Source organism: Lissotriton vulgaris, chromosome 7, assembly GCF_964263255.1.
Source record: "Lissotriton vulgaris chromosome 7, aLisVul1.2, whole genome shotgun sequence".
Taxonomy (NCBI): Eukaryota; Metazoa; Chordata; class Amphibia; order Caudata; family Salamandridae; genus Lissotriton; species Lissotriton vulgaris.
In genome coordinates, this window is record NC_141695.1 from 125,943,959 (window position 1) to 125,968,702 (window position 24,744).

The following is a 24,744-nucleotide window of genomic DNA, read 5'->3' on the forward strand; positions in this document are numbered from 1 at the left end:
GCTGCTAAGCTGAACTGCTGCCGGACTCGGGGATTAAAGCGTTAGCCCAAACTTTGTGTCATATGCTGTGAAGTCATGTGCTTTGGCTGCTGTGCCACATCTGTCCAAATAGTGTCAGTGTTAGACCTGACACCCTTGGCGTGGTTTTCCCCCCATCTTTTTGCCTCTGCCTCCTGTATTTTTGATGCTTTGCTGGATTTCGTTTTTGCTGGTTTAGATGCTTTGGACACTCTGCCACTGCTGATCAGTGCCAAAGTTTAAGTGCTCCCTATGTAAATTGTCATATTGATTGGGTATACCTGATCGGCATATTTGTATCACCATGAAGTCCCTAGTAAAGTGCACTGTGTGTGCCGGGGCTGGTGATGACAGATGCTGCTAGTGGGCCTGCAGCGCAGATTGCGCCACCCACATAAGTAGCCCTAAAATGGTGTCTCAGGCCTGCCAGTGCAGGGCCTGTGTGCAGTCAGTGGACTGCCATGTCCGCCTGGCCAGTGTCCCCACTGGCTGGGCCTAACCCTTCCTTTTCTGTGCACATAAGTCACCCCTATGGAAGGCTCAAGGTACCCCCCTGGGCAGGGTGCAGTGCATGGGTGAGGTAGACCATGTACTAGTGCAGGTAAAATGCTCTGGTAGTGAGCAGCAGCCATTTTGTGTGCTCACTGCTGCAAGGTTATCTTGCTCCATAGATTAACATGGGGGAGGCTGGTCCCAATGGATACCAGCCTATCTTCCCATAGGAACAAGATGGGACATAAGTGATTGATATCCCTGAACTCAGAATTTAATAACACATCTTTTAGGAAAGGTTGTTTTTAAATTCTGTGTTTTGTAATAGTCCTTTTAGAAAGTGGCTGTTCTCTTGTCTAACCTTTCTGTGCGCCTGGGACTGTTTGTGGATTGACTGTCTGGGTTGAGGGTGACAGGGGCTGCAGAGCCCCCAGGAGGTTGTCTGAGTCAGCCCGTGGATGAAAGGCTACATCTGCTGCCAAGGAAGTGGGAGGAGATGGCATCTGGGAGTGACTAGGGATGTGCCTGCCTGACCACAATGCTGACTCCACCTCCCGCTGGGCGACTGTCACCTCTGTCCCTGAAACTGAAAGAAAGAAGGAAGCCAGGAAAGCCCCAGTGTCCCAGCAACACCCAGAACTGGTTTAGACCGGGCTCAGGGCCCACTTGTACAAAGACTTCAAAGAACTTCAAAGACTTTTAGGGGTATAAGAGAAGGACCCCTGACAACAGAAAATCAGATTCTACAATCAAAAGGAACCTCTGCTGGAAGAAGGACTGCTGGAGAACTGAAGGAAGATTGCCTTGCTGTGTGCTCTAAGGGATGACCTGTTCTGCCTACCTACTGAAGCCGAGGAGAAGAGGGACTTTGCTGTGTGCTGTGACCCTGCTTGCTTGAACTCCAGAGACTTTGCTGTGTGCTGTGTCTCCTAAACTGAATCTCCAAGGGCCTGAGAAGAGCTGGCCTCCTGTTTGGTAACTCAGGGTCAGAAAGGTTACCAAAGACTACAAAGCCCTGCTGTGTGCTGCAGAGATCGTGAGCTGTTTGCCTAGACCATCGATCATCTGCCCATGTGGAGCGCTGGCTGCCCTCTGTTTGGCTTGAGAGCGCCGCGCTGCGTATTGCCTGCCCACCAGCTGCTGTGCCGTGGTATCCACGTGCTCATCGGCATGTGGAAAGTGGTGGCAGTGCGCCCGAAAGCATCCCCAGGACGAAGGAATCCTTGTTGAGGATTCGCGATACTCAGATCGCCCTGCTGTCCTTGGGCACGTTAAATTCATCTGCCCGCAATTCACTGCCACGGCCCGGGGGCCTGAAACTGATCCGAGTGGTTCCCGGAGCTGCGGAGAAAAACACAAAGAGGCCACGACCTGATTGGCCGAGCCACGAGGAGAACCGCTCTCTGATTGGCCTTTGCAGTAGGCCTGCCCTGAGCGCCGCGCTCCGATTGGCCGAGTCGCCCTGCAAGTGCCCCGCGTCATAGGGGCCTGGTTCAGGTGCCGCGCTGCAAGTGGCTGACTGCTGGAAGCTGCGTGTCGTCATTGGGAGGCTCGTCTGTGGAGCCGCGACAGGATTGGCTGGTGGGACCGGGACCTCCAGAAAGCCACCGAGAGCCGTGATCGAAGGGCTGAAGCCAGGGAAGATTGACCCGACCTCGCCGAGGGAGCGTCGTGTGTGCTCTCTGCCCCTCTTGACTGTCCTGAGCCCATCAGAAGCGGTCGCTCCTCATGCTGCTCCAGGCCCTGACTGGTATCGTAGCGCTATACTCCCAGAGCGCAATTTAAAGCCATAGCGCATTGCTCCTGCCTACAATTGTGCCTGATTGCTGATTGCATTTATATCATAGCGCTGATAGCATTTACATCGTAGCGCTGTGTTGCTGAGATGCGCATTCATAGACATTCGGTTGTGCTTTGCTGCCTTTGCCTGAGTTGCTCATTTGTACCTGATTCTGCCGGAGCCACTGGCCATTTCTTAGCCATTATTTAAGTTTTGCCCCAATCTCGTCCATTTAGGCTCTTGGCTTGCTGCCATTTTGTTGTTTGTTGTTGTGCCTCCCTGCCCGGCTCTCCACCCCGCTCCCACCTCCCAGCTGCTCCTCCCTCCCACTGAAAGTTTAGACTCGACCCTCCTGTACAAGCGCTGTGACTGTACCGAGCCCATCAGAAGCGGTCGTTCCTCACGCTGCTCCAGGCCCTGACTGGTATCGTAGCGCTATACTACCAGAGCGCAATTTAAAGCCATCGCGCATTACTCGCATTGCTCCTGCATACAATTGTGCCTGATTGCTGATTACATTTATATCGTAGCGCTGATTGCATTTATATCGTAGCGCTGTGTTGCTGAGGTGCGCATTCATAGACATTCGGTTGTGCTTTGCTGCCTTTGCCTGAGTTGCTCATTTGTACCTGATTCTGCCGGTGCCACTGGCCATTTCTTAGCCATTATCTAAGTTTTGCCCCATCTCGTCCTGTTAGGCTCTTGGCTTGCTGCCATTTTGTTGTTTGTTGTTGTGCCTCCCTGCCCGGCTCTCCACCCCGCTCCTGCCTCCTAGCTGCTCCTCCCTCGCTCCACCCCCTCCACTATCCACTTATGACAGTCACATTTGCGCGCAGCGTTCACGCGCAGCGAGCACGCCCTATGCGCGCCGAAGGTGCGCCAAAGGTAATCCCGTCTACGCCTGGACCGCGCCCAGCGCCAGACCCCCTGGCCCCCTCAAACTCCTCTCCGCCCGCATTACGTACGACTCCGCTACCCTCTCAGCATTTAACCCCGGCCGACTCCCAAACTGCTACCAAGCCGCCCCAGGACACAACCATGGACCCTTCACCTGCCACTCCTGCAAGCTCGACTGCATCAGGTCCCACACCAAATCCAAAGACTCCAAACAGAGCTCCAACACTAACCACCTGAAGTGCATCCTACTCAACACCCGCTCGGTCCACAGACACGCCATTGAACTCTGAAACCTACTCGACACTACATCGCCGGACGTCCCCTTTCTTACAGAAACCTGGATGAACGCCTCTTCAGAGCCCGACATCGCCATAGCCATCCCGGACGGTTAGAAGATCATCTGAAAGGACCTCATCAACCAAACAGGAGGAGGCATCGCCATCGTCCATAAGAACACCATCCGCATCACAACCAGTTCCGATGACAACCTCACAACCGCCGAACACCTTCACTTCCAGATTCACCCCGACCCTAAGACCACACTCAGAGGCACCCTCATCTATAGACCACCCGGACCCTGCACACAATTCAGCGAAGACATCACTGACTTCATCACCCCTCACTCCCCCCCCTCCGAGGACTACATCTTACTGGGAGACCTCAACTCCCACCTGGAAAAGAACAACGACAGCAACACCACCACCCTTCTAGACAACCTCGCCAATCTTGGACTCAAACAACTTGTCGACACCCCCACCCACCTGGCCGGGCACACGCTCGACCCAATCTTCACCTCCAGCAAGCACATCTCCTTTAATCACACCACAGCCCTCTATTGGATGGACCACTGCTGCGTTCACTTCAACTACAAAAAGACCACGACCCACAACCACCCACAACCTATTCCCCGGAGAAACTGGAATAAAATTACCACCGAACAGCTTTTCACATCGCTTCACCAAAACCCTCCTGCAAAATCATCGAACCCAAACCAAGCAGCCACCAACTTCATACAATGGATCACCCACAGCGCTGACGAATTAGCACCCCTGAAAAACCACCAAATCAAACATGGCCGCAAAAAAGCCCCCTGGTTTAATGATGCCTTTAAGAAATCCAAGAAGATCTGCCACACCCTAGAGAAAGCCTGGCGTAAAAACCCAACCACTGACAACCTGGCCATGTTAAAGAACGCCACCCGCAAGCACCACCAACTGATCCAATCCACCAAGAAATCAGCATTCAAGAATCGACTCGACAACAACGCCCACAACAGTAAAGAACTATTCAACATCGTCAAAGAGTTTACCAACCCCCTCCGCCGGCACCAACGACATCACTCCATCCCAAGACCTCTGCGACTCTCTTGCCTCGTTCTTCCACAACAAAATCACCGACATACATAACAGCTTTGGAGACTAGCCCACCCCACCAACCTCCAAACCAAAACCCCCCTCCAACAACCTTTACGCCTGGAACCCAATCACCATGGAAGACACCATCCGCCTGATGAACACCATTCACTCAGGATCGCCAACCGACCCATGTCCCCACCACATTTTCAACAAAGCAGACTCCATTTCGCACCCCATCTCCGAGACGTCATCAACTGCTCCCTTAACTCAGCCACCTTCTCGGAAAGCTGGAAACATGCCAAACTCAGTGCCCTCTTGAAGAAACCTACAGCGGACCCCACCGAACTTAAAAACTACCGCCCCATTTCGCTCCTCCCTTTCCCTGCCAAAGTCATTGAGAAAGCCGTCAACAGTCAACTCGCCGCCTTCCTCGAATCCAACAAATCCCTCGACCATTCACAGTCCGGCTTCCGAGCCAAACACAGCACCGAGACCGCCCTCATCGCAGCAACAGACGACATTCAAACTCTACTGGACAACGGAGAAACTGCTGCCCTCATCCTACTCGACCTCTCCGCATCCTTCGACACGGTCTGTCATAGCACCCTCATACAGTGCCTCAGCAATGTCGGAATACAAGGAAAAGCATTATACTGGATAATCTCGTTCCTCGCCGGAAGAACCCAGAGAGTTTGCCTCCCGCCTTTCAGATTAGAGGCCACCGAAGTCATCTGCGGCGTACCCCAAGGATCCTCATTCAATCCCACCCTCTTCAACGTATACATGAGTCCCCTCGCATCCATCGCGCGCCAACATAACCTCAACATTATCTCCTATGCATACGACACTCAGCTGATCCTATCCCTCACCAAAGACCCAAACACTGCCAAAACCAACCTACCCGAAGGGATGTAAGAAGTAGCCGAGTGGACGAAGAACAGCCGTCTAAAACTTAACTCAGACAAAACGGAAGTCCTCATCTTAGGATCATCCCCCTCCGCCTGGGACGACTCATGGTGGCCACCGGCCCTGGGAACCGCACCCATACCAACAGACCACGCACGTAACCTGGGCTTCATCCTAGAATCCTCCCTCTCGGTGACCAGACAAGTCAACTCCGTCTCATCATCATGCTTCCACATCCTACAAATGATCAATAAAATCTTCCACTGGATCCCCACCGAAACAAGAAAGACGGTCACCCATGCACTGATTACAAGCCGACTAGACTACGGAAACAGCCTTTACACCGGAACCACAGCCAAACTACAGAAAAAACTCCAACGCATCCAAAACGCCTCAGCCAGACTCATCATAGACATCCCCTGCCAAGCTCACATTTCCGGTCACCTGAGAGACCTCCACTGGCTCCCCGTCAACAAGAGATTAACTTTTCGCCTCCTCACCCACGCACACAAAGCCCTCTATGACCTAGGACCCGAATACCTCAACACCCGCTTGTCCTTCTACTCCCCCACCCGCCAACTTCGATCATCCAATCAAGCCCTCGCCGTAATTCCACGCATCCAAAGATCCACCACAGGAGGAAGATCCTTCTCCTACTTAGCGGCCAAGACCTGGAATTCCCTCCCCACCCACCTCCGCCTTACACTGAACCTCTCCTTCAGAAAACAACTTAAAACTTGGATATTTGACAAGTAAAGCTCCCCCCTCCCTCAAGCGCCTTGAGACCCTCTGGGTGAGTAGTGCGCTATATAAATTCAAACTTGACTTGACTTGAGTTGGCCTGTGTCCCTGCGCACGAGCACCGAGCCAGCTCCCCGCCGCTCCCCGAGGACCTGAGAGCGGGCGGAGGGCTGCTGGGACCGGCCGGGGCGGGGAGAAAGTCTGCACTAAGCATGGGTGGAAAATCCGTTACGCTCGCGGATTTTGCGGATTTTTGGTAAATTCGCAATCCGCGAACGCTCGCGAATTTACCGAAAATCCGCAAATTCGCATGCAGCAGATTTTTTTTCTTGGTGATACAATTTTGCAGCACGTGGCGTTTACTTACCGTCATTCAGCGTTTGCCGAGTTGTTTTTCTTAATATTTTGCGAGTGCTGCGCCATTTTGGATCTTGCTGCGGGATCCCGCGGGAATTTGGTGAGCGCGATTACGTAATCGCGGCTTGCCAAATTGCACAGCGAGAGTTTGTCAACGCGAGTACGCCGTGATCACGTATCGCGGTACTTCGCAATTGCGAGCTTGGAGATGCGGCGAGCAGCAACAATATCGCACTCGCGAAAATACAAAATTTGCAATTCTGCACAAGAAATCCACCAGCAAGCAGCATAAATAACTCCTCAGGTTGACATTTGCCTGCACTTTTTTTGCAAGGAGTCCATTTTGGGGAGGGGGGGTGGGAGGAAGGAAGTGCCCCACAGTCTTAAACTTCCTGTTCCTGTCCAGCAGGCTCCTCCCAGTGCTTTGTCCATCTCCTGGTCACTTTTCATTTGGATCTGGAGCTGGAAGGATTACTTTTTGTGGATGCTGCTGGATATTTGGATTTGAGGCCTTTTTGACTTTCTTTGGATTACTTTTGGATTAGAAATTTCACAAGTAAGTTTGTTTGGGGCATTACAGTTGCTGCAACTACCATATTGGAATTTTTGATTTTTGGGCTGTTTTGGGGCTTTTGCCCAGGGGTACTCAGTGGTGGGTGCACTGAGTCTTTCTGTGGAGTGTTTTGAATTTAAACATCATGGAGGGGCTGGATGGCTTGGGATTGTGCTGATTTTTCTGTGATTTTCGTTTTTTTGGCCTGTTGTGGCCTTTTCACCAGGGGTAGTGAGTGTTGCATGGGCCTAGTCTTTCTGTGAGTTTTCTTGAATTTAAACATCACGGAGGGGCTGGATGGCTTGGGATTGTGTTGATTTTTCTGTGATTTTCGTTTTTTGGGCCTGTTGTGGACAGGCCATGTGGTTGGGGGCAATTTTGAGTGCTGCTACAGGCCCTGGCCATGTGCTGGGAGGGAGGGGGCCATTTTGAATGCAGGCAGTGTTCTCAGGCCTGCACCCATTTTGCCTAGCTTTCATCCATTATGCCCAGGGGTAGTGAGTGGTGCATGGGCCTAGTCTTTCTGTGGGTTGTCTTGAATTTAAACATCATGGAGGGGCTGGATGGCTTGGGATTGTGCTGATTTTTCTGTGATTTTCGTTTTTTTGGCCTGTTGTGGCCTTTTCACCAGGGGTAGTGAGTGATGCATGTGCCTAGTCTTTCTGTGGGTTGTCTTGAATTTAAACATCATGGAAGGGCTGGATGGCTTGGGATTGTGCTGATTTTTCTGTGATTTTCGTTTTTTGGGCCTGATGTGGCCTTTTCACCAGGGGTAGTGAGTGGTGCATGTGCCTAGTCTTTCTGTGGGTTGTCTTGAATTTAAACATCATGGAGGGGCTGGATGGCTTGGGATTGTGCTGATTTTTCTGTGATTTTCATTGTTTTGGCCTGATGTGGCCTTTTCACCAGGGGTAGTGAGTGGTGCATGTGCCTAGTCTTTCTGTGGGTTGTCTTGAATTTAAACATCATGGAGGGGCTGGATGGCTTGGGATTGTGCTGATTTTTCTGTGATTTTCGTTTTTATGGCCTGTTGTGGACAGGCCATGTGGTTGGGGGCCATTTTGAGTGCTGCTACAGGCCCTGGCCATGTGCTGGGAGGGAGGGGGCCATTTCGAATGCAGGCAGTGTTCTCAGGCCTGCACCCATTTTGCCTAGCTTTCATCCATTATGCCCAGGGGTAGTGAGTGGTGCATGGGCCTAGTCTTTCTGTGGGTTGTCTTGAATTTAAACATCATGGAGGGGCTGGATGGCTTGGGATTGTGCTGATTTTTCTGTGATTTTCGTTTTTTGGGCCTGTTGTGGCCTTTTCACCAGGGGTAGTGAGTGGTGCATGTGCCTAGTCTTTCTGTGGGTTGTCTTGAATTTAAACATCATGGAGGGGCTGGATGGCTTGGGATTTTGCTGATTTTTCTGTGATTTTCGTTTTTTTGGCCTGTTGTGGACAGGCCATGTGGTTGGGGGTCATTTTGAGTGCTGCTACAGGCCCTGGCCATGTGCTGGGAGGGAGGGGCCATTTTGAATGCAGGCAGTGTTCTCAGGCCTGCACCCATTTTGCCTAGCTTTCATCCATTATGCCCAGGGGTAGTGAGTAGTGCATGTGCCTAGTCTTTCTGTGGGTTGTCTTGAATTTAAACATCATGGAGGGGCTGGATTGCTTGGGATTGTGCTGATTTTTCTGTGATTTTCGTTTTTTGGGCCTGATGTGGCCTTTTCACCAGGGGTAGTGAGTGGTGCATGTGCCTAGTCTTTCTGTGGGTTGTCTTGAATTTAAACATCATGGAGGGGCTGGATGGCTTGGGATTTTGCTGATTTTTCTGTGATTTTCGTTTTTTGGGCCTGTTGTGGACAGGCCATGTGGTTGGGGGCAATTTTGAGTGCTGCTACAGGCCCTGGCCATGTGCTGGGAGGGAGGGGGCCATTTTGAATGCAGGCAGTGTTCTCAGGCCTGCACCCATTTTGCCTAGCTTTCATCCATTATGCCCAGGGGTAGTGAGTGGTGCATGGGCCTAGTCTTTCTGTGGGTTGTCTTGAATTTAAACATCATGGAGGGGCTGGATGGCTTGGGATTGTGCTGATTTTTCTGTGATTTTCGTTTTTTTGGCCTGTTGTGGCCTTTTCACCAGGGGTAGTGAGTGATGCATGTGCCTAGTCTTTCTGTGGGTTGTCTTGAATTTAAACATCATGGAAGGGCTGGATGGCTTGGGATTGTGCTGATTTTTCTGTGATTTTCGTTTTTTGGGCCTGATGTGGCCTTTTCACCAGGGGTAGTGAGTGGTGCATGTGCCTAGTCTTTCTGTGGGTTGTCTTGAATTTAAACATCATGGAGGGGCTGGATGGCTTGGGATTGTGCTGATTTTTCTGTGATTTTCATTGTTTTGGCCTGATGTGGCCTTTTCACCAGGGGTAGTGAGTGGTGCATGTGCCTAGTCTTTCTGTGGGTTGTCTTGAATTTAAACATCATGGAGGGGCTGGATGGCTTGGGATTGTGCTGATTTTTCTGTGATTTTCGTTTTTATGGCCTGTTGTGGACAGGCCATGTGGTTGGGGGCCATTTTGAGTGCTGCTACAGGCCCTGGCCATGTGCTGGGAGGGAGGGGGCCATTTCGAATGCAGGCAGTGTTCTCAGGCCTGCACCCATTTTGCCTAGCTTTCATCCATTATGCCCAGGGGTAGTGAGTGGTGCATGGGCCTAGTCTTTCTGTGGGTTGTCTTGAATTTAAACATCATGGAGGGGCTGGATGGCTTGGGATTGTGCTGATTTTTCTGTGATTTTCGTTTTTTGGGCCTGTTGTGGCCTTTTCACCAGGGGTAGTGAGTGGTGCATGTGCCTAGTCTTTCTGTGGGTTGTCTTGAATTTAAACATCATGGAGGGGCTGGATGGCTTGGGATTTTGCTGATTTTTCTGTGATTTTCGTTTTTTTGGCCTGTTGTGGACAGGCCATGTGGTTGGGGGTCATTTTGAGTGCTGCTACAGGCCCTGGCCATGTGCTGGGAGGGAGGGGCCATTTTGAATGCAGGCAGTGTTCTCAGGCCTGCACCCATTTTGCCTAGCTTTCATCCATTATGCCCAGGGGTAGTGAGTAGTGCATGTGCCTAGTCTTGCTGTGGGTTGTCTTGAATTTAAACATCATGGAGGGGCTGGATTGCTTGGGATTGTGCTGATTTTTCTGTGATTTTCGTTTTTTGGGCCTGATGTGGCCTTTTCACCAGGGGTAGTGAGTGGTGCATGTGCCTAGTCTTTCTGTGGGTTGTCTTGAATTTAAACATCATGGAGGGGCTGGATGGCTTGGGATTTTGCTGATTTTTCTGTGATTTTCGTTTTTTGGGCCTGTTGTGGACAGGCCATGTGGTTGGGGGCAATTTTGAGTGCTGCTACAGGCCCTGGCCATGTGCTGGGAGGGAGGGGGCCATTTTGAATGCAGGCAGTGTTCTCAGGCCTGCACCCATTTTGCCTAGCTTTCATCCATTATGCCCAGGGGTAGTGAGTGGTGCATGGGCCTAGTCTTTCTGTGGGTTGTCTTGAATTTAAACATCATGGAGGGGCTGGATGGCTTGGGATTGTGCTGATTTTTCTGTGATTTTCGTTTTTTTGGCCTGTTGTGGCCTTTTCACCAGGGGTAGTGAGTGATGCATGTGCCTAGTCTTTCTGTGGGTTGTCTTGAATTTAAACATCATGGAGGGCCTGGATGGCTTGGGATTGTGCTGATTTTTCTGTGATTTTCATTTTTTTGGCCTGATGTGGCCTTTTCACCAGGGGTAGTGAGTGGTGCATGTGCCTAGTCTTTCTGTGGGTTGTCTTGAATTTAAACATCATGGAGGGGCTGGATGGCTTGGGATTGTGCTGATTTTTCTGTGACTTTCGTTTTTATGGCCTGTTGTGGACAGGCCATGTGGTTGGGGGCCATTTTGAGTGCTGCTACAGGCCCTGGCCATGTGCTGGGAGGGAGGGGGCCATTTCAAATGCAGGCAGTGTTCTCAGGCCTGCACCCATTTTGCCTAGCTTTCATCCATTATGCCCAGGGGTAGTGAGTGGTGCATGGGCCTAGTCTTTCTGTGGGTTGTCTTGAATTTAAACATCATGGAGGGGCTGGATGGCTTGGGATTGTGCTGATTTTTCTGTGATTTTCGTTTTTTTGGCCTGTTGTGGCCTTTTCACCAGGGGTTGTGAGTGGTGCATGTGCCTAGTCTTTCTGTGGGTTGTCTTGAATTTAAACATCATGGAGGGGCTGGATGGCTTGGGATTTTGCTGATTGCTCTGTGATTTTCGTTTTTTTGGCCTGTTGTGGACAGGCCATGTGGTTGGGGGCCATTTTGAGTGCTGCTACAGGCCCTGGCCATGTGCTGGGAGGGAGGGGCCATTTTGAATGCAGGCAGTGTTCTCAGGCCTGCACCCATTTTGCCTAGCTTTCATCCATTATGCCCAGGGGTAGTGAGTAGTGCATGTGCCTAGTCTTTCTGTGGGTTGTCTTGAATTTAAACATCATGGAGGGGCTGGATTGCTTGGGATTGTGCTGATTTTTCTGTGATGTTCGATTTTTTGGGGTGTTCATGGGAACATGCCATGTGGGTGGGGGCCATTTTGAATGCTCCTACAGGCCCTGGCCATGTGCTGGGAGGGAGGGGCCATTTTGAATGCAGGCAGTGTTCTCAGGCCTGCACCCATTTTGCCTAGCTTTCATCCATTATGCTCAGGGGTAGTGAGTAGTGCATGTGCCTAGTCTTTCTGTGGGTTGTCTTGAATTTAAACATCATGGAGGGGCTGGATGGCTTGGGATTGTGCTGATTTTTCTGTGATTTTCGTTTTTTTGGCCTGTTGTGGCCTTTTCACCAGGGGTAGTGAGTGGTGCATGTGCCTAGTCTTTCTGTGTGGTTGTCTTGAATTTAAACATCATGGAAGGGCTGGATGGCTTGGGATTGTGCTGATTTTTCTTTGATTTTCGTTTTTTTGGCCTGTTGTGGACAGGCCATGTGGTTGGGGGCCATTTTGAGTGCTGCTACAGGCCCTGGCCATGTGCTGCGAGGGAGGGGGCCATTTTGAATGCAGGCAGTGTTCTCAGGCCTGCACCCATTTTGCCTAGCTTTCATCCAGTATGCCCAGGGGTAGTGAGTGGTGCATGTGCCGAGTCTTTCTGTGGGTTGTCTTGAATTTAAACATCATGGAGGGGCTGGATGGCTTGGGATTGTGCTGATTTTTGGCCTGTTGTGGCCATTTCACCAGGGGTAGTGAGTGGTGTGAGAAGTTGGCCTGGTATATAATGCTCACTAATTCTAGTGATCACTTTGTACCATGCCAAGCAACCCTTATGATGATTGGTTGTAAGTCAACCTTATAGACCAGTTATCCTAGTGGTAACGTGGACAAAGCAGTCTTAGGCTAAACTCTGAAAGGCATGTGAAGCCAGCTGTATTACCATACACAACCCCCTTGAATACCAAATGAAAGGACACCACACAGATATTTATTGAAAATATATATTGATTTATTAACTAAAAGTATCCCCTGGACTGTTTATGAGCACAGAAGCACAAGCGTTAAACACAAGACAGTTTAAAATACACAAAAGTTGCACAATATGGATGAGCCCTAGGGGCCACCTAAACCATATACTAAGAAAGTGGTATAAGACATACCAATCTGAAAGGAAACAGGCCTAGGGCCTTGGGAATCGCTGGAGCTGTTTGGGACTAGCAGTGACTATGTCGGAAAAGGCCCGCGGGACTCGGGTGCAGTGTTTTAAGTGCACGCACTCACCAATGCAAAGTCTATGGTGTGTAAAAAGTACAAAGTTAGTTAGTTCGGAACCTTCCGAGTGACCTAGAAAGCTGAAACTTGAGACACAGGCCCTAGAGATGTGTACCAGTGCAGGAACACTGGCGGAGCTGAGTTACCTCACCCACAGGAAGCGGGTGCATAGGGTCGAAGTAGTGTCAGGTTTCGTCACGCTGGTCGATGGTGCTTGGAGCTGAAGATGCTGCAGGCGGCTCGAGGTGAAGAGTTCCGGTTGATCCAAGGGCGGATCTGAAGTTGTGAAGACCTGAAAGCAGAGGGGACAATGTTCAAAGTCACTAGCCAGTGACTACTGTGGAACCAGATTGGAACCAGGCGATGTTGGGTGCAAACATGCGTTGAGGTGTAGCTTCTCTCTGCAGCCACGTGGACACCAGGGGTTGAGGATGTCCAGGAGTCGGTCACGAACTGTCCCACGCAGGCTTCTCACTGTTGGCGGTGTCAGCAACTTCATCGGAGCAAACAGGCCTTGGCTACTGCAAGCCACGCAGGAGTCAAAAAAGGCTTATCACTCGGACCAGCAAGATCAGAGCGGGTGCTCCTTTTCACAGGAGCTAGGGCAAGTCTAGAGCAATCAGACCCGCAGTGTAGTTCTTCGGTTTCAACACCAAGATGGCCGCTGACCTCGTGGCTAGTGGCCGGGATGGCAAGTCGAGTGGCACAATGCAAAAGGGCCCCCACGCAGATCATGGAGATGCTGGGGGGCTGATCTTCGGTGCAAGGGCTGCTCGGTAGTGAGAGTTCTTAGTCCCCAAAGCACAACGTCGAGGATGCCTCTAGTGCTGGGCAGTCAGCTGTTTGGGTGTCTTCCAAGAAGTCTGGTCCCACGTCTCTCTGTGAATCCACGGGTCCCTTCTTTGCATGGACTGTGGATTTGGCTGTGAGAAGTCTGAGAGTCTGGGTCTTGTCAGGCTCTGGACTCGGGCTCCGGCGGGAGGCGGCGGCAAAGCAGACGTCGATTCGCTGATTGGTACCTGTGTTCACAGGGTGGCCACTCCTAGGCCACAAGGGAGATTCTCTTCAGTCTTCTGTGCAGCAGAATGTCGAAGTCCAGTCTTCTTCTTTGTTCAAAGTTGATTTCAGGATGATCTGCTGTGCAATGGCACTGCTCCCACTCTTATTCCGATTCTCAGGGGTGGATCACCTACTAGGTCCCTCCTCTGGGTGGGACCAGGAAGGGGGGCGGTTACACCCCCTTTCCTTTGTCCAGCTCCTCGCCAGGCCTGGGTCTGGAAAGTCCCAGGACCGGTTTGGACTGGCTTATGCATGGGGACACCTTGTGTGCCCCGGGCATGTCTGAATCTATTCAGCCCTGTCCTACCCAATACACAAAACCCTGTCTGGGGTGGTGCTCGCACCTCCCTAGGCAGGAAACACTTTGTCCAAGCCTCCCTCGCTGGAAGGTCTCCCATCAGCAGGAGGTCAGACTTGTGTCTGTGGTGGCAGCATCCATTTTGTGATGCTGAGGCTCTGGTTAACTTTAACCAGGGTTACGGCTACACACATGTCGTGTCCCTCTAGAAGGGTGGAATGCTATCCCCGTCGACAGAACTGTCGAGGGGATAGTATTCCAATTCGTATGACACCTTACTCAACATGTTTTGCTAAAGCCAAACCAAAGATAGCATATAACCGCGAGGATTATAATGCACTTAAGAGTATATGGTATGGCAATATCCCGGAACAGCTTAGGGAGTGGTTCCCGACAGCTGCAGACAGGCTCAGCTCATGCTAGAGCACCATCTCACATATTTCCAAGCACTCTGCCTCCAGGATTGATGAGGCCTTCCATAGGAGTGGTTGATAGGAAGATATGTGTCCAGTTTAAGGTTAGATATAGGGATACTATATCTAAGTAAGAGGTGATTACACCAACTTACCCCAGCTGAGTGATCAGCCAGTTGTGTCAAATATGGAGGCCAGGCCAGGGGTGGCACAATACATGCTGCAGCCCCTGGTAGGCCTTGGATGCACCTATGCCCTGGGTACCTATGGTACACTGTTACAGGGGTCTATAAGGTGAACCAGTATCCAATTCGTAATGCACCTAGAGTGCATTGGCAGTAATTTAGAGAGAGAACAGCAGGCTGTGGGTCTGATTAGCAGGCCCACAGCCACATTAAGTCATAAACCAGTGAAGCAAAAAGCATACATTTGGGGTGACCATAGGATAGCAGACCCTACTCTCCTACACAACCCCCCCAAACGCAGGGACATTAGACTAACCTTGACCAGTTGTGTCTTCATGTTCTAAGTGGAAGTACCTGGAGAGACCATCTGCGTTTCCATGGTCAGTCCCTGGGCGGTGCTCCACTGTAAAGTCCATCCCCTGTAGGGAAATGGACCACCTGAGTAGTTTGGGGTTTTCACCCTTCATCTGATTAAGCCATAAGAGGGGCTTATGGTCGGTCCGAATCTTGAAGTGAGTGCCAAATAAATATGGTCTCAACTTCTTCAGGGCCCACACCACAGCAAAGGCCTCCCTCTCAATAGCTGACCAACGTTTCTCTCTGGGGGTCAGCCTTCTGCTAATAAAAGCAATAGGCTGGTCCTGGCCATCTACATTAAGCTGTGAAAGCACTGCTCCCACTCCCAACTCAGAAGCATCTGTTTGGACAATGAACTCTCTTGAGTAGTCAGGACTCTTCAGGATAGGTGCAGAGCACATGGCCTTCTTCAGGTCATCAAATGCCTTTTGACAGATTTCTGTCCACTGAACCTTTTTGGGCATCTTCTTAGATGTCAGATAATTAAGAGGAGTCACAATGGACCCATAGTTCTTAACAAACTTCCTGTAGTACCCAGTCAGGCCCAAGAAAGCTCTGATCTGAGTCTGGGTGGTTGGAGGGGACCAGTCCTTTATGGTCTGGGTCTTACTCTCCAGTGGTTGAACTTGGCCTCCACCTACAAGGTGGCTCAGGTATACAACCTTGCTCTGCCCTATCTGGCACTTTGTTGCCTTGATAGTGAGGCCTGCCTTCTGCAGAGCCTCAAGCATTTCCTTCAGGTGGACCAAGTGATCCTCCCAGGTGGAGCTAAAGACAGCAATATCATCCAGATATGCTGCACAAAAGTCATCCAACTCAGTAAGGACTTGATTCACCAACCTTTGGAAGGTGGCAGGTGCATTTTTCAAACCAAAGGGCATCACCACAAATTGATAATGCCCACTAGGGGTAGGAAATGCTGTCTTGGCTTTAGACTCCTCAGCTAACCTGATTTGCCAGTAGCCAGCTGTCAAGTCAAATGTGCTCAAATATTTGGCAGAAGCCAACTTGTCAATGAGCTCATCTGCCCTTGGAACAGGGTGTGCATCTATCCTGGTGACAACATTGAGTCCTCTGTAATCCACACAGAACCTCATCTCTCTCTTGCCATCTTTGGTGTGAGGTTTGGGGACCAGAACCACTGGGCTAGCCCAGGGGCTCTCTGAAGGCTCAATAACACCTAATTCCAGCTTCTTTTGCACCTCAGTCTTTATACAGTCCCTGACATGATCAGGTTGCCTGTAAATCTTGCTCTTTACAGGAAGACTGTCACCAGTGTCCACCACATGGGTACACCAGTTAGTCTGACTGGGTGTCAATGAGAACATATGCCTGTATGCCTGCAGAACTTGTCTACAGTCATTTTGCTGATGTTCAGTGAGGCTGCCATCTAAGGCCACACCATCAATTGAGCCATCCTCAGGGTTCTGAGTGAGCTGGTCTGGGAGAGGGTCACTCTCTTCCTCCTGTCCCTCATCTGTAGCCATGAGCAAGCCCATGTCTGCCCTGCTGACATATGCCTTTAGTCTGTTGACATGGAACACCCTGTGGGGGCTCCTAGGAGTTCCTAGGTCCACCAAGTAGGTAACCTCTCCCTTCTTCTCCAGAATTGTATCGGGTCCAGACCATTTGTCTTGGAGTGCTGCTGGGGCCACTGGCCCCAACACCCATACCTTCTGTCCAGGCTGAAACTCAACCAAGACAGCCTTTTGGTCATGCCAAGCTTTTTGTAATTCTTGGCTAGCCTCAAGGTTTTTGGATGCCTTTTCCATGTACTCTGCCATCCTGGAGCGGAGACTAAGTACATAGTCCACTATGTCTTGCTTAGGCTTTTTGAGAGGTAACTCCCATCCTTCCTTCACCAGACACAGGGGTCCTCTTACAGGGTGCCCAAATAACAATTCAAAGGGGCTGAAGCCAACCCCCTTTTTAGGGACCTCTCTGTAAGCAAACAAAAGGCAGGGTAGAAGGATGTCCCATCTCCGCCTGAGCTTTTCTGGTAATCCTTTGATCATACCCTTTAGGGTCTTGTTAAACCTTTCAACAAGCCCATTACATTGTGGATGATAAGGAGTGGTGAACTTGTAGTTGACACCACATTCCTTCCACATACTGTTAAATATCCTGACATGAAGTTGGCACCTCTGTCAGATATTACCTCCTTAGGAAACCCCCTCTGGAGAAAACTCCAAGTAAGGCCCTGGCCACAACAGGAGCTGTTGTGGTCCTAAGTGGAATTGCCTCTGGGTACCTGGTGGCATGGTCCACCACCACCAGTATGAATCTGTGCCCAGATGCTGTAGGGGGATCCATTGGACCTACAATATCAATCCCCACTCTTTCAAAGGGAACCCCCACCACAGGTAGCGGTATCAGGGGGGCCTTTGTGGTGCCACCTGCTTTACCACTGGCTTGGCAGGTTTCACAGGAGCGACAAAACTCCTTGGTGTCTTCAGGCATGTGAGGCCAGTGAAAGTGAGGGACAAGCCTGTCCCAGGTCTTATTCTGGCCTAAGTGTCCTGCTAAAGGAATATCATGGGCCAAGGTGAGAAGGAAACCCCTAAATTGCAGAGGTATAACCAACCTCCTGGTTGCACCAGGCTTGGGGTCTCTACCCTCTGTGTAAAGGAGTCCTTCATCCAAATAAACTTTATGGGCACCTTGAGCATTCCCAGCAGCCTCGGCAGCAGCCTGCTGTCTGAGGGGTTCAAGAGAAGGACAGGTTAACTGAGCCTGCCCCAAGTCTGCCCTAGAAGGTCCCCCTGTCCCCAGAAACTCAACCTGATCAGGTTCAAGTTCTTCAGAGACAGTTCCTTCAGGGGTCTCAAGACCAGCTTCCTGTGAAGCTTGATCCTCACTTGCAGGCAGTTGGGAAGGCACAGCCTTCACCCTCCTGTTCTTCTTCTTGGAAGGTGCTTGGTCCATTGTTCCAGGATCCAAGACCTGAGGTTCAGAGAAGCACTTTTTGGCCTGTGACCTGGTCACAGCAAGGACATGTGATGATATCTCTAACATCTCTGCATGAGTCCTGTACTCAACTTCTGACCATAGAGAGTTCTCCAGGTCATTGCCCAACAAACATTCAACTGGGAGATCAGCACTAACCACAACTCTTTTTAGGCCAGTTACCCCTCCCCAGGAAAAGGTAACAAGTGCCACACTATGTGTAGTAGTGACATTGCTGGCAATGGTCACCAGGTAATTATCACCTGGCATGTACTGTCCAGGGTCCACAAAGTTAGGTGTCACCATTGTGACACTGGCACATGTGTCCCTATAAGCTTGAGCCACTTTGTTATTAATCAAAGGTGTCTGTCTGTATTTGCCCAGGTTACTGGGACTTATATCAGGGGTCAAATCTATGTCCCCTTCACAAATCAGAACAGCCTGTGTAAGGGTTCTGACTAGGTCAGAATCTCCTTCAGTTCCCAAGGTGATACCCACTACCCTCTTGGTTTGTTGACCAGCACTGCTAGCTGTACTAGTGGGTGCAGTTGCCTTAGGGGCTGCAGTGCTGGGGGCTCCACCCTTTTTACACTCACTTGTCCAGTGAGAGGTGTTTTTACAAGTTTTACACCAGGGTTTCTTCTGACCTTCTTTCTTCTTTTTCTTGGAAGTTTGGGACCCACCCTCTGTATCAGTTTGGGGCCCTGTTGAAGACTTCTGGTCTTTAGCTTTCTGCTCCCCACCCTTCTGGTCTGTTTTCTTCTGGTCACCACCCTGGTTCTGGTTCTGGTTCTTTTGCTTAACTCTGGTTCTAACCCATTTATCTGCCCTCTTTCCCAATTCTTGGGGAGAGGTCAAATCTGTGTCAACCAAGTGTTGATGCCACTGCTGGTTCTGACAATTATTTAAAATGTGTTCTCTCATCAGCAAATTATACAATCCTTCATAGTCTATAACCTTGCTTCCCAGCAACCATCCCTCCAGAGCCTTAGTGGCACACTCAACAAATTCAGACCAGTCCTGAGTCTGTGTCTTCTGGGTATCCCTGAACATTAACCTGTACTGTTCAGTGGTTAAGCCTAACCCATCAATCAGAGCACTCTTCAGGACCAGGTAGTTTCTAGAATCCCCTTCACTAACTGTGAAGAGTCTGTCTCGGCCTCTACCTTCAAAGGAGAGCCACAAGATTGCTTCCCTCTGCTCCTGAGAGATCTGCTGTACTCTGCAGGCTCTCTCCATTGCAGTTATCCATTTGTGGATATCATCCCCAGCTTTGTAGGGGGGCACAATCTTACTCAGGTTTCTGTTATCAAAAGACCTGTCTTGATCCTTGTGGATATTGCTGCCACCAGTGGGTTCTATTACCCCACTCTCTCTAGGCTGTCTTGCTCTAGAAAGTTTCTCTTGGGCCAGGGCAACCTCTAACTCTTGTCTCTGGATCCTCAATTCAGCCTCTCTCATTTTGGCCTCATGTTCCCTTCTCTGAGGGCTAGTCATCTCCCTTCTGGAGAGACCATGAGAACCTCTAGAAGCATGGGAGTTGTTAGAGTCACCTGAGTGAGTCCTTCTCCTCCTAGGCTTCTGGTTAAGTCCACCTGGGGGTCTGAATGGGTTGTTCCCAGATTCAGTCCCAAATAGGCTTAAGTTAGCCTGGTTCAGTCTACTGACCAGCACCTGACCATCTCTGTCATCATCAGACTCACTGCTCCCCCCTTCTGTCTCTTCTTCCTCTTCCTCCTCCTCATCTACCTGAGGAGCTCCAGTGATGGGGGCTTCCTCATCTATCAGGACTATAGGGACAGGGGCTTCTGCAGTGTCATCCTCTGAAGGAGAGCCTCCTTCAGCATTCCCTGTGGGGTCTGCCTTAGAGGACTTTTGAGTCTCAGACTGGTCCAAGATCTCTCTAAGGTGGTCTGTAGTAGGGGAAGGCCCTGTCTTCAGACCCCTTAAGACACAAAGCTGTCTTAATTCCTTAAAGGAAAAAATAGCAAATTTGGATGGTGCCCTTGGAGGGTCACTCTCAACAGGGGCATTCCCAGTGGAACCCTCTGCTCCAGACATTGCTCTAGTGTGGGTGGATATGTTGCAATCTACCTACACTGGTGTTTACCTACTAAACCTATCTAGTAGTTGTAGTCAGGGTGTGCTACTCCCTTTTCTCTTCAACAACTAAGTTCAGTAGAACTTAAGTATACTAGTCTTGTTTTATATGTACCTAGCAGGTACCTGTATGATCTTTCAAATGATAATCTCAAAGATTGTAATGGTAAAACAACAGCAAGCTCAGATCCCAATCCGCTGCTCACCAATGTGAGAAGTTGGCCTGGTATATAATGCTCACTAATTCTAGTGATCACTTTGTACCATGCCAAGCAACCCTTATGATGATTGGTTGTAAGTCAACCTTATAGACCAGTTATCCTAGTGGTAACGTGGACAAAGCAGTCTTAGGCTAAACTCTGAAAGGCATGTGAAGCCAGCTGTATTACCATACACAACCCCCTTGAATACCAAATGAAAGGACACCACACAGATATATATTGAAAATATATATTGATTTATTAACTAAAAGTATCCCCTGGACTCTTTATGAGCACAGAAGCACAAGCGTAAAACACAAGACAGTTTAAAATACACAAAAGTTGCACAATATGGATGAGCCCTAGGGGCCACCTAAACCATATACTAATAAAGTGGTATAAGAGATACCAATCTGAAAGGAAACAGGCCTAGGGCCTTGGGAATCGCTGGAGCTGTTCGGGACTAGCAGTGACTAAGTCAGGAAAGGCCGCGGGACTCGGGTGCAGTGTTTAAAGTGCACGCACTCACCAATGCAAAGTCTAAGGTGCGTAAAAAGTACAAAGTTAGTTAGTTCGGAACCTTCCGAGTGACCTAGAAAGCTGAAACTTGAGACACAGGCCCTAGAGATGTGTACCAGTGTAGGAACACTGGCGGAGCTGAGTTACCTCACCCACAGGAAGCGGGTGCATAGGGTCGAAGTAGTGTCAGGTTTCGTCACGCTGGTCGATGGTGCTTGGAGCTGAAGATGCTGCAGGCGGCTCGAGGTGAAGAGTTCCGGTTGATCCAAGGGCGGATCTGAAGTTGTGAAGACCTGAAAGCAGAGGGGACAATGTTCAAAGTCACTAGCCAGTGACTACTGTGGAACCAGATTGGAACCAGGCGATGTCGGGTGCAAACAGGCATTGAGGTGTAGATTCTCTCTGCAGCCACGTGGACACCGGGGGACGAGGACGTCCAGGAGTCAGTCACGAGCTGTCCCACGCAGGCTTCTCACTGTTGGCGGTGTCGGCAACTTGATCGGAGCAAACAGGCCTTGGCTAATGCAAGCCATACAGGAGTTAAAAAAGGCTTATCTCTCGAACCAGCAAGATCAGAGCGGGTGCTCCTTTTCACAGGAGCTAGGGCAAATCTGTTGCAACCAGACCCGCAGTGTAGTTCTTCTGTTTTGTTGCCAAGATGGCCGCTGACCACATGGTTAGTGGCCGGGATGGCGCGTCCAGTGGCACAATGCAAAAGGGCCCCACCCAGATCGTGGAGATGCTGGGGGGCTGATCTTCGGTGCAAGGGCTGCTCGTTAGTGAGGGTTCTCAGTCCCCAAAGCACAACATCGAGGATGCCTCTGGTGCTGCGCAGTCAGCTCTTCGGGTGTCTTCCAAGAAGTCCGGTCCCACGTCTCTCGGTGCCTCCACAGGTCCCTTCTTTGCAGGGACTGTGGATCGGGCTGTGACAAGTCTGGGAGTCTGGGTCTTGTCAGGCTTTGGGCTCGGGACCTGGCGGGAGGTGGCGGCAAAGCAGATGTCAATTCGCTCGTTGGTACCTGTGTACACAGGGTGGCCACTCCTAGGCCACAAGGGAGATTCTCTTCAGTCTTCTGTGCAGCAGAATGTCGAAGTCCAGTCTTCTTCTTTGTTCAAAGTTGATTTCAGGATGATCTGCTGTGCAATGGCTCTGCTCCCACTCTTATTCCCAATCTGAGGGGTGGATCGCCTACTAGGTCCCTCCTCTGGGTGGGACCAGGAAGGGGGGCGGTTGCACCTCCTTTCCTTTGTCCAGCTCCTCACCAGGCCTGGGTCTGGAAAGTCCCAGGACCGGTTTGGACTGGCTTATGCACGGGGACACCTTGTGTGCCCCGGGCATGTCTCAATCTATTCAGCCCTGTCCTACCCAATACACAAAACCCTGTCTGGGGTGGTGCTCGCACCTCCCAAGGCAGGAAACCCTTTATCCAAGCCTCCCTCTCTGGAAGGACTCCCAGCAGCAGGAGGTCAGACTTGTGTCTGTGGTGTCCATTTTGTGATGCTGAGGCTCTGGTTAACTTTAACCGGGGTTAAGGCTACACACATGTCGTGTCCCTCTAGAAGGGTAGAATGCTATCCCCATCGACAGAACTGTCGAGGGGATAGTATTACAATTCGTATGACACCTTACTTGAAATGTTTTGATGAAGCCAAACCAAAGATAGCATATAACCGCAAGGATTATAATGCACTTAAGAGTATATGGTATGGCAAAATCCCGGAACAGCTTAGGGAGTGGTCCCTGACAGCTGCAGACAGGCTCAGCTCATGCTAGAGCACCATCTCACATATTTCCAAGCACTCTGCCTCCAGGATTGATGAGGCCTTCCATAGGAGTGGCTGATAGGAACATATGTGTCCAGTTTAAGGTTAGATATAGGGATACTATATCTAAGTAAGAGGTGATTACACCAACTTACCCCGGCTGAGTGATCAGCCAGTTGTGTCAAATATGGAGGCCAGGCCAGGGGTGGCACAATACATGCTGCAGCCCCTGGTAGGCCTTGGATGCACCTATGCCCTGGGTACCTATGGTACACTGTTACAGGGGCCTATAAGGCGAACCAGTATCCAATTCGTAATGCACCTAGAGTGCATTGGCAGTAATTTAGAGAGTGAACAGCAGGCTGTGGGTCTGATTAGCAGGCCCACAGCAACATCAAGTCATAAACCAGTGAAGCAAAAAGCAAAAATTTGGGGTGACCATAGGATAGCAGACCCTACTCTCCTACAAGTGGTGCATGTGCCTAGTCTTTCTGTGGGTTGTCTTGAATTTAAATATCAAGGAGGGGCTGGATGACTTGGGATTGTGCTGATTTTTCTGTGATTTTCGTTTTTTTGGCGTGTTGTTGTGGCCTTTTTACCAGGGGTAGTGACTAGTGAGTGTTGCATGGGCCTAGTCTTTCTGTGGGATGTCTTGAATTTAAACATCATGGAGGGCATGGGAGTGTTCTGATTTTTCTGGATTTTTTGGGGTGTATAACTGAACTGATGTTCCTCTGTCTTCCATTGCTTTTAGGTGCACAAGACTCAAGAGAACCACCAGTGCCAGGAAGAAGTCCTGCAGCGGTGTGTGTGTGCAGCATAACGTCACGCGACGTCACGTCTGGCCACAGACAACTCTGCAACTCATGCAACTGTGGCCTGCTGTTCTGACCTGCTCTGAAGAAGATGGCCCCAAAAAAATTTCTCCGTAGCTCCTCTAGCAAGAAAGTTGCCAGTAAGGAGCAGAAGAAGCAAGTTACCAAGGAGGCTGGTGTGCCGGCCGCCGCGTTTTTTGGGAGTAAAAAAAAAGGTACGCCTGCAGGATCTGCTGGGGACCAAGCTGGGAGCAGCACCCCCGCTCCATTGGGCTCAGTGCCTCCACCACCACCACCACGCCAACTTAAGTCAAAGCCCTTGAGTGCTGCACAGGCAGTCAGTGTACTTCTTCAATCACCATCGACCATTGATGTTGGCTCATCGCAAGAAAGTAGCAGCAATGTCCCTGAATCAACACAGGTTGTTGTAACTCATCTGACAAGTGTTGAACAACCACAGCCGCAACAACAAACACATGTGCAAGTACAAGCCCATGTACATGTGGAAGGAGAGGCAGCACAAGGAGATGCGCAAGCAGAGGTGCATGGAGGGTCACAAGTGCCCACAATAGTTGTTCCTCCCGAAGTAGGGGCACATCAGGAAATCGACAATCAAACCGAGGTATCATTTGAGGAAGCCACACCTCCTGATGATCATTCATTGTCTTCCACATCCCTAGCAAGGAAAGGATCAAGGGGGGTGTCTACATCTTCTTCAAGCCCACCTCCTTCTGATGATATGGATCAAACTTGGGAACCACCACTGCGGTCTGAGAGTGAGGCACACCATGATCTGACAAAGGTACCTAAGCGTAAAAGGAAGGTTGTCGATAAACTCATAGCTATGGAGTGTGATGAGGCTCAACAAGAAGTGACGGATACTGCTGCTGATGAAGCCTCTCACGACGACGAGCCAGTCATCATAAAGGTCACTGCAGCCCCAGCGGGCATGCAGCAAAAAGACATATTGACCCTAGCCCGAGAAGCTGCTGCGTGTGATGATGTTGTCGACAAGGAGGCAATGAAAGAAACACCACAATCATTGGAGTTAACTAGTACACCAACACCTACCGCTTCCATATTTCTTAGTGGCCAGAAGGGACCTCCATCCACCTCGACCTCAATTAGTGGTGGTGAAAGTGCAAAACGTACTGAAGTTCGGCAATCCACATCCTCCACTTCATCTGGCATTAGCAGCAGGACCACCACCACCAGTATCGCCGCCTCCTCCGTCCCCCAAAGACAT